This window comes from Liolophura sinensis, chromosome 8 (assembly GCF_032854445.1).
Source record: "Liolophura sinensis isolate JHLJ2023 chromosome 8, CUHK_Ljap_v2, whole genome shotgun sequence".
In the NCBI taxonomy this organism is placed as follows: domain Eukaryota; kingdom Metazoa; phylum Mollusca; class Polyplacophora; order Chitonida; family Chitonidae; genus Liolophura; species Liolophura sinensis.
In genome coordinates this window covers 48801445-48816261 of record NC_088302.1, presented here as the reverse complement: position 1 = coordinate 48816261, position 14817 = coordinate 48801445, and the positions used below count along the sequence as shown (strand labels likewise).

Below are 14817 nucleotides of genomic sequence, written 5' to 3'. Positions count from 1 at the left end.
GATTAACCCCGAGCTCCACCTGGTTTCCTTCCACCATAATGCTGGCCGCCGTCGTATATGGGGAAGATTCTTGAGTACGGCGCAAAAAACACATGTGAAATAAATAAATAAATAAATATATTTTCTTACAGATTATAGACTGCCTGGCACCTATATGTAGACAACAAAGGTGAAACTTTTCTGTCTTTCAATAGACAATTGACAAAAACGACAGCTACTGTACAAATACATGTACGTAGTGAAAGTCTGCACGTTTAATGTATATATATTTATATATGTATATGTATGCATATATGTATATAGATTTATATAACTATAACTATATACACACATATATATATATATATATATATATATATATATATATATATATATATATATATATATATATATATATATATATATATATATATATATATACGGCATATATATATATCTTACGGCATTGAAACCATGGAATATTCCGGCTTCCAAAGGCTAGTCAGTACACGTAAATATAGAATCCACACTTAAGATTAATTTAATTAATTTCTCAATCTACGGATGACAGTTGAATAAGGGGTTTGTTCTCAACTATCTGTGAATGTGTAACTTCTCAGGGCGGATGGGTTGACAGTAGCGTCCATCCTGCCGAGCTGCCGATGTATGTTTCCTAGGAAATATTCACAAAGTCACTTTCAGAAAATACTGGGATGAAATCTTCGTAATAACACAAAGAGATAATGATCCATACATGTTCCAAATATAACGTCTCCAAAAAACAGCAAGTGACGAAACATAAGCTCACAAAGTGCCGAGTTTAGAAAGTGGAGTAAAATGACGAATGTCGAATGGCATGAAGGCCGATATTTTCAAACAGAGCAAAATCCGTTAGAATGAATCAGAGTGAATATGACTGCTCTCAAATGAGTAAATGACTTCAGTAAATAACTGCTTGCAAGTGGACTTAAATGAATGACTGCCCTAAAGTGGATTTCAGTAAATGACTGCTCAGAAGTGGACTTCAGTAAATGACTGCTCAAAAGTGGACTTGAATGAATGGCTGCGAGTTTCACAACTCCGTCGCTTATATTTACAGACTAGCATATAAGAAAATTCTGGAACCAAAACCTCAACAACGGTCGACGGAATAACACTGCAGGCTATAACGTACACTGAGGGAAAAATGTAGGCCAGACACTGACAAGTAAAAAATTAAGAAAATATAATACAATGTTTACAGACGCGGTAGGTAACAAAGGTACAAGAATTTTTATTACATCGTATTCATGGTTGCATTAATTGTTATTACGTTGTATTCATGGCTAACAAAACAGTAAGGAAGATTTACTTTATACTGCTTGACCATTATCACGGTGATTTTAATATCAATGGGTGCAGGTGTCAAATCATTTCACTCTAAAAATCACCCTGATCTGTTATATTTATCCTAATATTATGTTTACTACTTGACGCAAGGTTAGATTGTTACATGTACAATATAATACATGTGCTGTGTTTTGGAGAGCAAAATACCCCGTTACACCAACAAAATTGTTCTGTCTGAATAACAGAACGTCTGTAACATACATGTGAAAGTTAGCAGCGATAACACCATCTATTTTGCTATCAATCAGAAAACGTAACTTGTCTGTCAATGTAACGCACGAATTTGTAGACTGCGTATTCCACGTTAAATTCTCCAATTTTGATGGTTGTTTAGAAGCATGGACACAATTAGATCAGTCATGTATTTACTGTCCCGATTTGTCCTTCAGCAAATATACCATACCAGGTCGTATGATGGGAGGGAACTGATCACCAATGTCAGTCGCCTTCGCCGGCTGAAATGAACATTAAAATACATTTTTGACGTGAAAACTTCCATAAGTATAAGGTCACTCCCAAGAAAAAAAAATCCCAGAAACAAAGAAAGTCAATACACAAAGTATTACAGCATGGCTCATGCAATGTGACCCAATTGTGACCCAAAAACGAAATTTTAACATTAATAAAGGAAAGTATTTTCAGAAAGCTGCTCTCGTCGTCGATGACTAAAATGTCAAGACAACAGCAACAAACAACTCGCCCGAAATTTTAAAATGCTTGTTATGTGCACAACTGCCGTCAGCTTCTAAATTTAGCTTAACACCGTTTACATATGCTGAGTTCAGGGCCTGCTGTCTGCCTCTGCCTTAGAATATTCCAGAATACCCTCAGTTCTGGGCCTCTTTGTTTACAACAAGTGTTTAAGAATTTTCTTATTCTAGAAAATTCCACCAGTCTATATAAGACCTATGAAAGCAGGTCAAAGGAAGGAGAAAGGAGAAATATTGAGAGTTTTGGATGCTTTCGCTGTGTGTTACTTTAGTAGGCCTTTTGTGCTGAATTTTGGTGTCTTTTATAGCCTCTGGCTTTGTTATATCCTATCTCCACCGAGCACTTGTTCAGTCTGAACTTGTATATTTAATTTGTGCCCCTGTGTACACAGTGCTTATTAGTACACGGACCCTGTCTGTGGAATTTTGTGTATATTTCGTCATACACTCAGTTATACTGTGGATTTTCCCTCTTATTTGTGCATTTATGCCTGTATGGTTATCACCATTGTGGAATATATGCGTCCGTTTGGACTTAGCACCGTTGTACTTGTAAGTACTTTAGTATTTGTATAGATACTGCTATCCTTTCTTGTTAAACTTAAGTACTTTAGTATTTGTACAAGTCTTGTTATCTGTTCTTGTTAAACCTAATAAACTGTTGTAAAATAAAATCTACTGGTTTTGGTTACTGTTTTTGTGTGGTTAAACTGTCGTGTATTTCGAACAAGCCATCTCTTTATAATACAGACAGTTTGGGTCGTAACAGGCTATATACTGTAGTCTGCCTTATCAAAAACAGAAGAACATCAGTTTACTGCCAACTGATTTCCAGCCGTATGATGGGGTGATGGAAAATTTAGTCATGGATGTCATTACCAATATCAAGGTAAACATTCTTCAACAACAGCTGGCCGGTGTGTTTTACGCCATACTGAAAAATTTTTCACTTACACGACGGCGGCCAGCATTATGGGGGAGGAAACCGGGCAGAGCTTGGGAGAAACCCACGGGCATCTGCAGGTTGCTGTCAGACCTTCCCACGTATGGCCAGAGAGGAAGCCAACATGAGCTGGACTTGAACTCACAGCGACCGAATTGGTGAGAGACTCCTGGGTCATAACGCTGTGCTAGCGCGCTAACCAACTGAGCCACTGAGGGTCCCTTTAGACGCGTTTTATCGGTTGACGCAGCTTGCAAATTTCAGGTCACGAGGAATTCCCCAGGTGGGCCTATGACAGAGAATGAGTCTATACTTAGCTGCGGCTATAGCGAACTGTAGCATAATTGGTTGATTTAAAGCATATCTGTGAAAGGCAAAGGTATTTCCTAATTAATTCAGATAATCTTCTCCAAATTTTTCATTAAAATTCATCTAATCCATATCTTATTTGCATTCAGGTCGTTTCTTTAAATTGAAAGGTGGGGTGGTGGAAAAAGTCAGGCGTATTAGTGGAGAAATTAGGTGTGGTAATGTTGAAAGCCACGCGTGGTAGTGGAGAAAGCCACGTATGGCAGTGGAGAAAAGCAGGCGTGGTAATGTTGAAAACCAAGTGTTGCAGTGGAGAAAGCCAGGTGTGGTAATAGAGAAGGCCAGGCGTGGTAGTGGAGAAAGTCAGGCGTGGTAATAGAAAAAATCAAGCTTGACAATAGGGAAAGTTAGGCGTTGTAGTGTAGAAAGCCAGGTGTGGTAATGTTGAAATTCAAGTGTGGTAGTGGAGAAAGACAGGCGTGACAGTGGAAGTAAGGGGAGAAAGACAGATGTGGTAGTGGAGAACGTCAGGCGTGATAGTGGAGAAAGTAGGGTATGGTAGTGGAGAAAGTCAGACGTGGTAATTTTGAAAGCCAGGCGAGGTGATGGAGAATATCAGCCGTGGTAATGTTGAAAGACAGGTGTGGTAGTGGAGAAAGTCAGGTGTGGTAATGGAGAAAGTCAGTCGTGGTGATAGTGAAATCTAGCGTGACAATGGAGAAAGTTAGACGTTGTAGTGGGGAAAGCCAGACGTGGTATCGGAGTAAGTCAAGCGTGGTAGTGGAGGTAGACAGGTGTGGTAGTGGAGAAAGTTAGGCTTGGTAATGGAGAAAGTCGGGCGTTGTAGTGGAGAAAGCCAGGCGTGGAAATGGAGAAAGACAGATGAGGTAGTGGAGAAAGTTAGGCCAGGTATTGGAGTAAGTCAAGCGTTGTGGTGGAGAAAGCCAGGCGTGGTAATGGAGAAAGTCATGTGTGGTAGTGGAGAGAGTTATGCTTGGTAATTGAGAAAGTCAGGCATTGTAGTGGAGAAAGCCAGGCGTGGAAATGGAGAAAGTCAGGTGCGGTAGTGGAGAAAGTCAGGCGTGGTAGTGGAGAGAATCAGGCGTTGTGGTGGAGAAAGTCAGGCGGGGTAATTTTAAACGCCAGGCGAATTAAAGGAGAAAATCAGCCGTGGTAATGTTGAAATCCACGCGTGGTAGTGGAGAAAGCTAGGTATGGTAGTGGAGAAATTCAGGTGTGACAGTGGAAAAAGTCAGGCGTGGAAATGGAGAAAGTCAGGGGTGGTAGTAAAGACAGTCAGATGTGGTAGTGGAGACAGCCAGGCGTGATAGTGGAGAAAGTAGGGCATGGTAGTGGAGAAAGTCAGGCGTGATAGTGGAGAGAGTAAGGTGTGGTAGTGGAGAAAGTCAGGCGTGGTAATTTTGAAAGCCAGGCGAGGTATTGGAGAAGATCAGTCGTGGTAATGTTGAAAGCCAAGCGTGGTGATGTTGAAAGACAGGTGTGGTAGTGGAGAAAGTCAGGCGTGGTAATATTGAAAGACAAGCGAGGCAGTTGAGAAAGCGGAGTAGTGAAGTAAACCAGGTGGAGTAGTGGGGAAAACAAGGATGAGCAGTGACGAAAGCCAGGTGAAGTTTTGGAAAAAACCAGGTGCGGCAGTGGAGAAAGCCAGGCCGAACAGTTTACGCGTATGTATTTATTATATTTATATATGTAAATCTATTTCTGGAGTAAAAAATATGTGGAAATGTGGATGTTACTTACCCGAACTAAAACCCACGACCCCCAAGTCCAAAAGAAACTCTTACCAAGTGGATATGCCGGCTTACCATTACACTACAGCCGGAGCTAAAGTCAATTAGACATGTATTTCTTCAGCATCAGTGTATCAAAATATTGTCAGCGTAATGATCCAGAAGTCTCTCACCTCTCACAAAAAAAATGTAGGAAAACTATTTTTTGACCATTTTAATGCAAGAGCTATGGTCCACATCCCCACCGCACCCTTTTCACCTACAAGAGGGTCTAGCCGATCGAGCAAAATGATGTTGATTGTAGGGTAGAGCTTCGTTTATGATATTAGTGATTTAAAAACAACTTGGACTTGCGATCTTTTTTTCTGTCAGTCAACCAGGGGAATAATGTTATCTTTGTGACCAGTCTTCAGTTTGTGGGCAACAGAAACTGTTACATTATTGTATCAGTTGAGTAGTCACAAAATTTGCTCACTTAGTTATAACAATCGCACAGTGGTTGATCATTGAGTATAGCAACATTTGCGTGGTGACTCCCGAAGTTACAACATAACACATTGCCCGCGTTACAACATTTGTGCCGTAAGTCACTGAGTATAACAGTATTTACGTGGTGACTCCCAAAGTTAGAACATATTACATTGCCTCGCGTTACAGTATTTGTGCCGTGACTCATTGAGTATAACATTTGCATGGTGACTCCCGAAGTTACAGCATGACATATTGCCCCGCGTTACAACATTTGTGCCGTGACTCATTGAGTATAACGACATTTGCGTGGTATATTCTGAAGTTAGATGTAGTTGTAAAAATAACCGTTTCACATAGTATGTTTAGCTATAACACATGGCATGATATATGTCCACAACACGTGGCTTAGTTACAACGCACAGTGTGTTCTGTATCTAGGACAAGTAGCATAGCTATAACACACGATACGTTCTATGTCCAGGGCACGTGGCCTGTGTTGGGATGCTGTTTGTGGACTACACTCATAATCACCCAGTACTTAGGGTATTCTGCCGGGAAATGAAGGCGGGGACTTCCAACAGGAGACCCTTGCCCAGAGAGCCGGACACCGTTCATCGTGCAAGCAACGGATATGGCTCCTTTAATTCGGATCACTCAACATTAGTAACAGGTAAATCTAAATGAGTTTCACCAAATTATGCGTTGTTTGCGCAAAGGGTAATTTACTGTGATGCTTTCATGTTTTATATAAGAGCTTGAAAATATTTCTAACACGGTTGTCTCCCTTGTTTCGACAGTTTTTGTTCTAATATCGTCTTCCAAGGAGGTTGTCATGAGTTCTGCCCGGCTTCCTCCAACCAAAGTTTTGGTGGCCGTTGTATAAGTGAATGAGCACTGTGGATGATACCAATCGAATTAATAAATATATAACCTAAAGAAAAGTGTCATAACAAAGAAAAAAGAGAGAAAAAAAACAAGAATCTTTAATGCATTTTTGATTATTCTATCCTTTAGAGGCAAAGGAAATAAGGCTTAAAAGGACAAGAAAACTATGGCATTTAACTTACATTTTACTGAACAACCCGGATCTCATTCATTTGAGGAAACACAGCCTGGACTGCAATCATCAGTATTTTAGTGGAGATTTAAAGAGGTTGACTGAGTCAACAGCGTTGCCGCATTCACATCCAGTGGACACCAATAGAAGCCAAGAGGCCGAGAGAGAAAATGTCCAGGGAGGGTTAACCAACGTGATTTAACATTTAGCTATAAGGCGGTCGGGGTTATACATGACCACTGACAGCCTATTTGGGGCGTGTTTTTACTTGCAGTTATTCCCAAGGTGGCGTGAGTGAGATAGGGAAATTATAAATTTGGCGTTTTCCAAGCCCTGAAAAGGGATGATGCACGCCACACTTAACTGCAAGAGTAAATCTGTACTACATTACTAGAGATAACACTCAAATAAACGGGATGAGGGTTGGGGAGACTCAAAATCGCCTTGAATTAACAATGAACTTCGCCACTTCATTGAAAACTTTAACTCTGTTTCGTGGAGGACACACAACTGCCTGCAATGTGTGCTGAAAAATATCAAAATGTGATAGCTTTGCAAACATTTGAGCTCTGACTAAATTATATCTGGGACATCTGAAAAGAAAATGTTCTTCGGACTCAACTACATCACAAAAATCACCTCAGCCACTTGGGTGACAGTTTATCACAGTAAGTTAAAAGGTAAGACATCAGACATTAATCTGAAAAACAAGACATCGTTTTGTCTTGGAGATAGGCTTACATATCCACTGGAAATAGAAGGCTAAAATTGAAAATAAAAACGACCATTATTCGTTGTATCCCACTCATTCTGCCAAAGCCAGTAGAAGTGTGACTTATCTTCGCTGAACATCTCTCGACATGATAACGTGTAAGACACAGATATATTATTCAGCAGGAGCGCTTGTTTTGCAGCCTTGTCCGCTTCTTCATTACCCGCTATTCCCAAGTGGGCTGGTACCCATGCCAAACAAACCTCTATCCCCTCTATAAAGTAAAACGAGGTTATCAACCATAATACCTCCAAAATCAGACGAGATGCAGTTTGCCAAGAGTAATGCAGCAAGTGAATCAGAAAAAATCACAGCCCTCACTGGGCTGTATTCCTCAAGCCAGAGTAAAGAACAGAGGATTGCTAATAACTCACATGTGAAGACCGACAATTTATCAGACACTCTAAGTGATTGGCATAATTTTATACCCGGTACTGAAAACTCAATACCAGACTTCCCTGTCTCTGGGTACTTTGATGCATTTGAAAATAGTTTTAAAAAAGCAGGCCAGTTGTTAGACACATAGTTTTTAAAAGACGAACAGATAAGGTTAAGGCGGCCAGATTTGCGGGTATACTCACGTAACGTCATGCAAACATTAAGTACATGGAGGAGCCAAGGGGGTGCGGGAAAGGAGTAGCTTTTTCCAGCTTGGTCAGGTCAACACCCACGTCATGAAGGATTTCTCTTGATCGTACGTTAAAGTTTCCGGAATGGAGTCCATTTTACAGAAAATCATAATAAGAAGGCTGTAACAATTGAGAAGCAAGGTTATCGTAGGACGACCTAAGAACAAGAGTACTGCTACCGTTTCTTTATTCAGATTTCTGGTCGCTCCAAAGTGTCATCACATATGAGTTAGTTAATGACATAATAAGTCAAATCGATGGTAAAGGTTTGGTTCAGCAGACACTAAGAAAGGCATTGATGGTATTAAAACCAGACATTGTTAGTGAAAATATACTGCGCTATGCAAATCTGAAGAGAAAGTTAAGGGGCAGACTTAAATGAAGTTATCCCGTGGACGGAGCCCAATTTAAAGAACACTCTTGGACCACTTTGTTCCCAACAGAACATTACAGCAGTTTTGTTAGAGTAGGGAATTGGCGGGTGGAAAGGAACACCACATACAATGACAAATGGGATAATCCTTGAATTGCGTAGTTATTGGCACAGGAAGAAGTACCAATGGAAAGTGTTTGTCGAGGGGCTGGAAATTTTGGGAATAATCAATATCTCTATCGAAAATCTCCCGTCTCAAGGTCAACAATTTACAAAAACATTACACCTTGTTTGTAACAGGCCATAAATCTGCAGAACTGGAAGACTTTCTGAAAAGTCTTAAACCTACAAGAGGAAAGCAGACTACAGGCAGTGTTGTGAAACCATCAGCAGCATTACCAACTGGAGTTAAGTTGGTTCCAAGTATAGCTCATCCAACGGCAAGCATCCAAACAGAAGCATCTGCATATAGCGATTTACAGAAGAGTATGTCTGCGCTGGATGAATCCATGACAGATTTTGTGAATGAGTGCCAGAGTCAGGCCGGGGAGATGAAGACGTTAAAACAGGAGTTGGCGGAGTATAAGGAGCAGCTGGCGCAGAGACTGCGTCAACACCTAAAAACCATATAACGAGGGAAGACAGAAGAAACGGTAAAATACACAACCTAGAAGAGAAGGCTGAATCACTGTCCTAGAAACTGCAAGAGAAAGAAAGTGATTGTGCTCAACTGTCAGCAGAGATTAAGAAGGAACAGCATGGAAAGGCCTATATGAAGGGAAAATGTGAAAAATTGAAAAATGAGGCGAGTAAGCAAAAATTGGAATTGGACATATTCAGAGCTGAACTTACCACAAAGGAACTGGATATGATCAATTTATCGGAAATACTCCATTCACTCCTACAGGAAAAGCTTACCGTGGATTGCTTCGTGGATGGGAGGTACACAGATGAACTACGGCAGACAGTTATGTGTCTAGGAAGCTTAAGTCTCGGGTTAGGACACATTGTTGATGTGATAGAAACTGTGGTCTTAGAACTCTTTGGTGTTACCTTGGCTAAGTTACCATCACAGACAACATGCTGCTAGATTTCAACATTGTAGGGAAGATACAAGTGTGTGAAACGCTGCTAAAAATAAGAACACCACCCTACACACAGATGGAACCACGGACTACCAACGGCATTTTTCGCCTTCCAGGCCTCTACCATAGAGCAAACATATGCCATGGGTAAAGCAGGAACTGTGAAGAGTGAACAGCCACACAGCTGCAGGAACTGGAGGAGGTGGTGGCGGACTTGGCAGAATTGGTTGCAGATGATGCAGACGAGAGGAAAAGCATAGAAAGGTCAATACTTATGTCTATTAAGAAATTAATGACAAACCAACATGTTGTGAACAAAAAGTTCAAAGAAGATTTCGAAGTTTTGCGACTGTCCTTAATCCAGAGAAGTAAACAAAATTGTGAATTTTTGCCTGAGGAATCCAGAAGGGACACAGTGAAGCTGCACCAATGGTTTTGTTTCCCTCATGTTCTTTGGGACTAGCTGATGCCTGTGAAAATGCTCCAGTCATACGAGGACATCCTTACATGTGGCGGTGAAGTTCGTCTTGGGCGTGGAAAAATCAATCCAGACTTAAGAAGGGAAAAGTCCACAGTTGTTGAGGCTACCAAAGCCACTTGTTGGATAGTATTGATGTCCGGTAATCGGGCGGCTGGAATACCAGCAGATTTTAATGCGAGGATGCGTAACAAGCAGAAGGCCGTGCACTTTGTGAAATTTGCTCACAATCGTTTTGTCGTGGTTTTCAAGAATGCTTCTGCACCTTATCACCGCCATGACGATATTAAGCTCCTCATGTCAGAGGTAGTACACAGGAATAATTTAATTGAGGCTCTTCAGGGAGATGTCGCGATGATTACTTATTGCTTGCGTAAGAGGGATGACCCTCGTCCATGTAATAGTTACAGCTCCCTTTCATGCTTTGGTATTGAGTCGCCATATCCACACCTTAGACCTGAATCCATACCTTCAGAAACTGAGACTAGAACTTGAACATCTGAGTTCTGATTCTTGGTGTGTAATCCAGTCAGAGTGTTGTGTGCGGCCGGACCGCCCACCAGTCTAAAACGACCTGTACCATTCTGTTATCCGTCAATCGCCAGATGAGAAACATCTTGACATCACTATGGAGGTTTTTTAGTCTTGTGGCAACACATGCTTTGGTCACCTTCGCAAGACAAGTAACGTCTCAGCTTCCTGGCGGAGAACATGGAAAACCATCGGCACGAATCTGCATCTGTTCCTACCACCAATTCAATTGGTCAGAGCCACTTCGTCTATTTAAAATACCTGCCAAATATCAAGCCAAATGCAACAGTTGAAAATGTCGAAGGCAGCATTATGTGGGCGTACAACAAGACACTGCCATGGTTGCAGTCCTTAAGTGAGGAGGAGGCTGATATTGAAAACTGCAAGGACCAGATGTGCAGAATTTAAGGAGGTATGGTCACAGCGACGCAGAAATCTCGAGGAAAAACAACTTGCTTCTCTGAAAGAGAAGGAGATGCAGAAACAAGGGAAAGTCTTCAAAAGTGCTGTTGTTCGGCAGAAACCATTAGATGAAGTGGAGAAATTTGGAGGTCACTGTCGCTCAGCGACTGTTGTGGATGAACTTGTACAGTCCACAAACAAAAAGGACCTTCTCAATGCCTTGAAGTCTCAGATTGGATAGTACAAGACAGTCATCATTCCCCCAGGTGTAAACAAGGTTCTGCTACAATTTAGCCAGCATGGAAAATCTTTTGACTGCGACCAGTTGGCCACTAATTTAAAGAAAGTTGTAACCCAGTACCAGGGTTTTTTAAATGCTACACCTTCAACATCTTCCAAATAGTCTTTGTGCGACTCTACAACACGAGCACGACAAATCTAACATGAGAAAAGGTAAGTTCTATGCAATTATCACACGATGGCAAATAAACAAGTATCCCTTGCAAAAGGGCCAGAAGAGGAAAGGAACGTTTCCTGCAAATCCAGTTGGGAAACGAATTCGCCATCGATGGAAGATTGGAAAGGCCCAAAGAAGTGGTACCAAAGGAAGTCCCATACGACCAACAGGATAAGGATGACAACATGGCCACGCAGTCCATTTACAGTCTTTATCAAGTGGCATATGATGGGGAGGACGAACTGCTTAATCTCCGCATTGAGAAGGACTGGTTCCGTAATGATTTCCATTTCGACGATGAGGTGAAATATTTTGGCCCTGTCAATATGTACCCATCACACAAGCTTTTCTCTTGTTTTTGCTTTATTGCATTCTTGTCACTTCCCTTCAGCATTTCAGAGTTCATTCCCGTCACAGCCACATGTCTTAGTACCTGATCCTACGGCACATTAACACACCCATGCACAGAACTACTATATAGTTCCAGTACGTTTTCAGTTGTAACCACCAATCATTAACTTGTCTGCTCTTAAAAATAACATATGGACCATATTATTGTATTCTCTTCATGAAAAAGATCTTTTGCTACCTAATCATTACAGACTTAACTTACGCATTAATGTATGTGTGCTTAATTGTTTTACGTCGTACTCCACTTTTATTAAGTTATCTGAGGGCGCAGTTTCCGTCGAATGTACATGTATGTATGATGTGTTTTCTTGTGGCAAGAAGCGCAACCTGAGGCAACTAATCTTTTGAGCTATCTCCATTGATTGATCATAAACAGTGATGACTGCCTTAATCCATTTTGAAAATGTCTCTTCCTTTTCAAGTGTAGTGCCACAAGGGTTGTTAAGCTCTGATATCAGCCAAATTTTAATTCTGTCTTTCTCTTGTTTTTTTTTTTCAGGACGAGTACTGTCTTGCATTACTCGGCTGACTCTCCTGTGGTGGATAGCAGCCCGCTAAATGCTCGGTGACTCTCCTAAGGTGGATAGCAGCCCGGTATTTGCTCGGTGACCCTCCTGTGGTGGATATCAGCCCAGTAAATGCTCGGTGACTCTCCTGTGGTGGATAGCAGCCCGGTAAATGCCCGGTGACTCTCCTAAGGTGGATAGCAGCCCGGTAAAATGCTCGGTGACCCTCCTAAGGTGGATAGCAGCCCAGTAAATGATCGATGACTCTCCTAAGGTGGATAGCAGCCCGGTAAAATGCTCGGTGACTCTCCTAAGGTGGATAGCAGCCCGGTAAAATGCTCGGTGACTCTCCTAAGGTGGATAGCAGCCCGGTAAATGCTCGGTGACTCTAAGGTGGATAGCAGCCCAGTAAATGATCGATGACTCTCCTAAGGTGGATAGCAGCCCGGTAAAATGTTCGGTGACTCTCCTAAGGTGGATAGCAGCCCGGTAAAATGCTCGGTGACTCTCCTAAGGTGGATAGCAGCCCGGTAAATGCTCGGTGACTCTCCTAAGGTGGATAGCAGTCCGGTAAATGCCCGGTGACTCTCCTAAGGTGGATAGCAGCCCGGTAAAATGCTCAGGTGACTCTCCTAAGGTGGATAGCAGCCCGGTAAATGCCCGGTGACTCTCCTAAGGTGGATAGCAGCCCGGTAAAATGCTCGGTGACTCTCCTAAGGTGGATAGCAGCCCGGTAAAATGCTCGGTGACTCTCCTAAGGTGGATAGCAGCCCGGTAAATGCCCGGTGACTCTCCTAAGGTGGATAGCAGCCCGGTAAATGCTCGGTGACTCTTCTAAGGTGGATAGCAACCCAGTAAATGCTCGTTGACTCTCCTAAGGTGGATAGCAGCCCGGTAAAGTCCCACGTATCATTACATGTAGGATCTTCCTGCTCAACATGTTAACAGATAAGGTATTCAATGGATAGGTTTTAAGTTTATGTGTCTTCCTAGTAGTTGAAGACTAACAAAGTCCAAATTTCATTTATTACACAGATTGTACAACACGTGGTTGTTAAACTAAAAGTAGAAAATATATTTTTGAGCGTGTAGCTTTACATGTGTAGTTAAGCATTTTCTCCTATCTTTCAGTTGGAGATCTGCAAAGATGTGAAACGGACTTTCCCTCCACTGAAGTACAAATGGGACAAAAGATCATCCATTGAAGGTAAATGTCACTTGTAATTTCTGATATACTCAAATGTGTGCATTCCTTACAGCAATTTAGCTATTGTACCTAAATTATACGTTATATTTTGATCACAACAGTGCATACTAGTAGATCATACAACTTGCATTCAAGTATACTGACAGCAAGATCATGTACTGAAATAGTGAGAGAGCAGTAAAGTAATTTTTTTGAGTGCTTTGTGTTCGACTTCATAATCTTCAGTGGGGAAAACATCCAAACTTTCCATACCTGTAGCATTCCAAGACTACTGAATTCCGCTTCTGTGAAAATAATTGATTTCCTTTTCCGCATAGAATTTTTGTTGATAGAATAGATATAGTTGGCCTAATATATTTCAGTCTTTTAAACTGCACAAAATGTGTATGAAGGACAGCTGGTACTACTTTCACACCCACCCTAGCGTACCCTCCTGTGAATTTGCATATTTCGTAGTAGGAGTGTCCATGATTATCTCCCCTGGAATGAACATTGACCTCAGCCATAGATACAATATTTGGGAAATGTGCTGATGTTAGAGTGATTAGTGCTGTCACACCCAAATTTGTTGTGTGCTTAACCTTGTTTTCATTATTTCTTTACTTTTCATACTTGGGGTTTTCTGGCCACTGCCCACTTTGGACACATTTGTCACAGAAACTACAGACTTCGTTGTGGAATTGTACCACAAATACTTGACCATAAAAAGTAAAGCTTTATTTTATGCATTTAATAGGCAGTCAAGTAATAAATCTTAAAACCATAAAGGTGTCCACTTTGTTTTTTAAAAGTGGGTGACATGCCTGCTGTAGGGCCTCGCCTAAACGTAAAGTGTTAATTTTAGATAGAGAGTGGTTTCCAATGGCCTTCATAACAGAACAAGATTTCTTACCAGCAGCATTTTCAGGATTTGATCTTAAAGGTCGTTTACCAGAGCCTAAGATACTTGGCCCGATTTCCATATCAGACTGTAGATCATCCGAGTCCACGGACTCTCCAGCCGACTCATCCATTGTGGCCTGTGGCTTGAACAAACTGTACAGGTAAAACTTCGTGCAACACGACACCAACAAGGAGCTATCAGTTAGCTTACGGACTATTAGTTTTGCTGTGGGGCGACTCACAGCGAAAGGCGTGGACGACAGAAGCCCGTGTTAGTAGTGCTGAGAACACAGTGCATATACAATCAAAACAATCTACCTCTATCTAACCCCTACCCCAACAAATACAATCTATATTCAAAACAAAAAAGAAAAAAATACAAAGTAATCCAACATTATATACAACAACATGAAAAACACAAAAATCCTATGTACAGTTAAATTTACAGCCAAAATCATACGTTGAGTTCGACGTT

General features: G+C 41.4%; 1 protein-coding gene across 1 annotated transcript in view; it reads left to right on the top strand.

Annotated features, from left to right (window-relative positions):
- Positions 1-12379, top strand: part of LOC135472934 (stimulated by retinoic acid gene 6 protein-like) — a 60331-nt gene extending 47952 nt beyond the window's left edge. The window contains exons 17-18 of the transcript XR_010444566.1: positions 6034-6222; positions 12247-12379. The gene's annotated coding sequence lies outside the window, so the exon portion shown is untranslated. The remainder of the gene's footprint in view (positions 1-6033; positions 6223-12246) is intronic.
- Positions 12380-14817: the final 2438 nt, after the last annotated feature.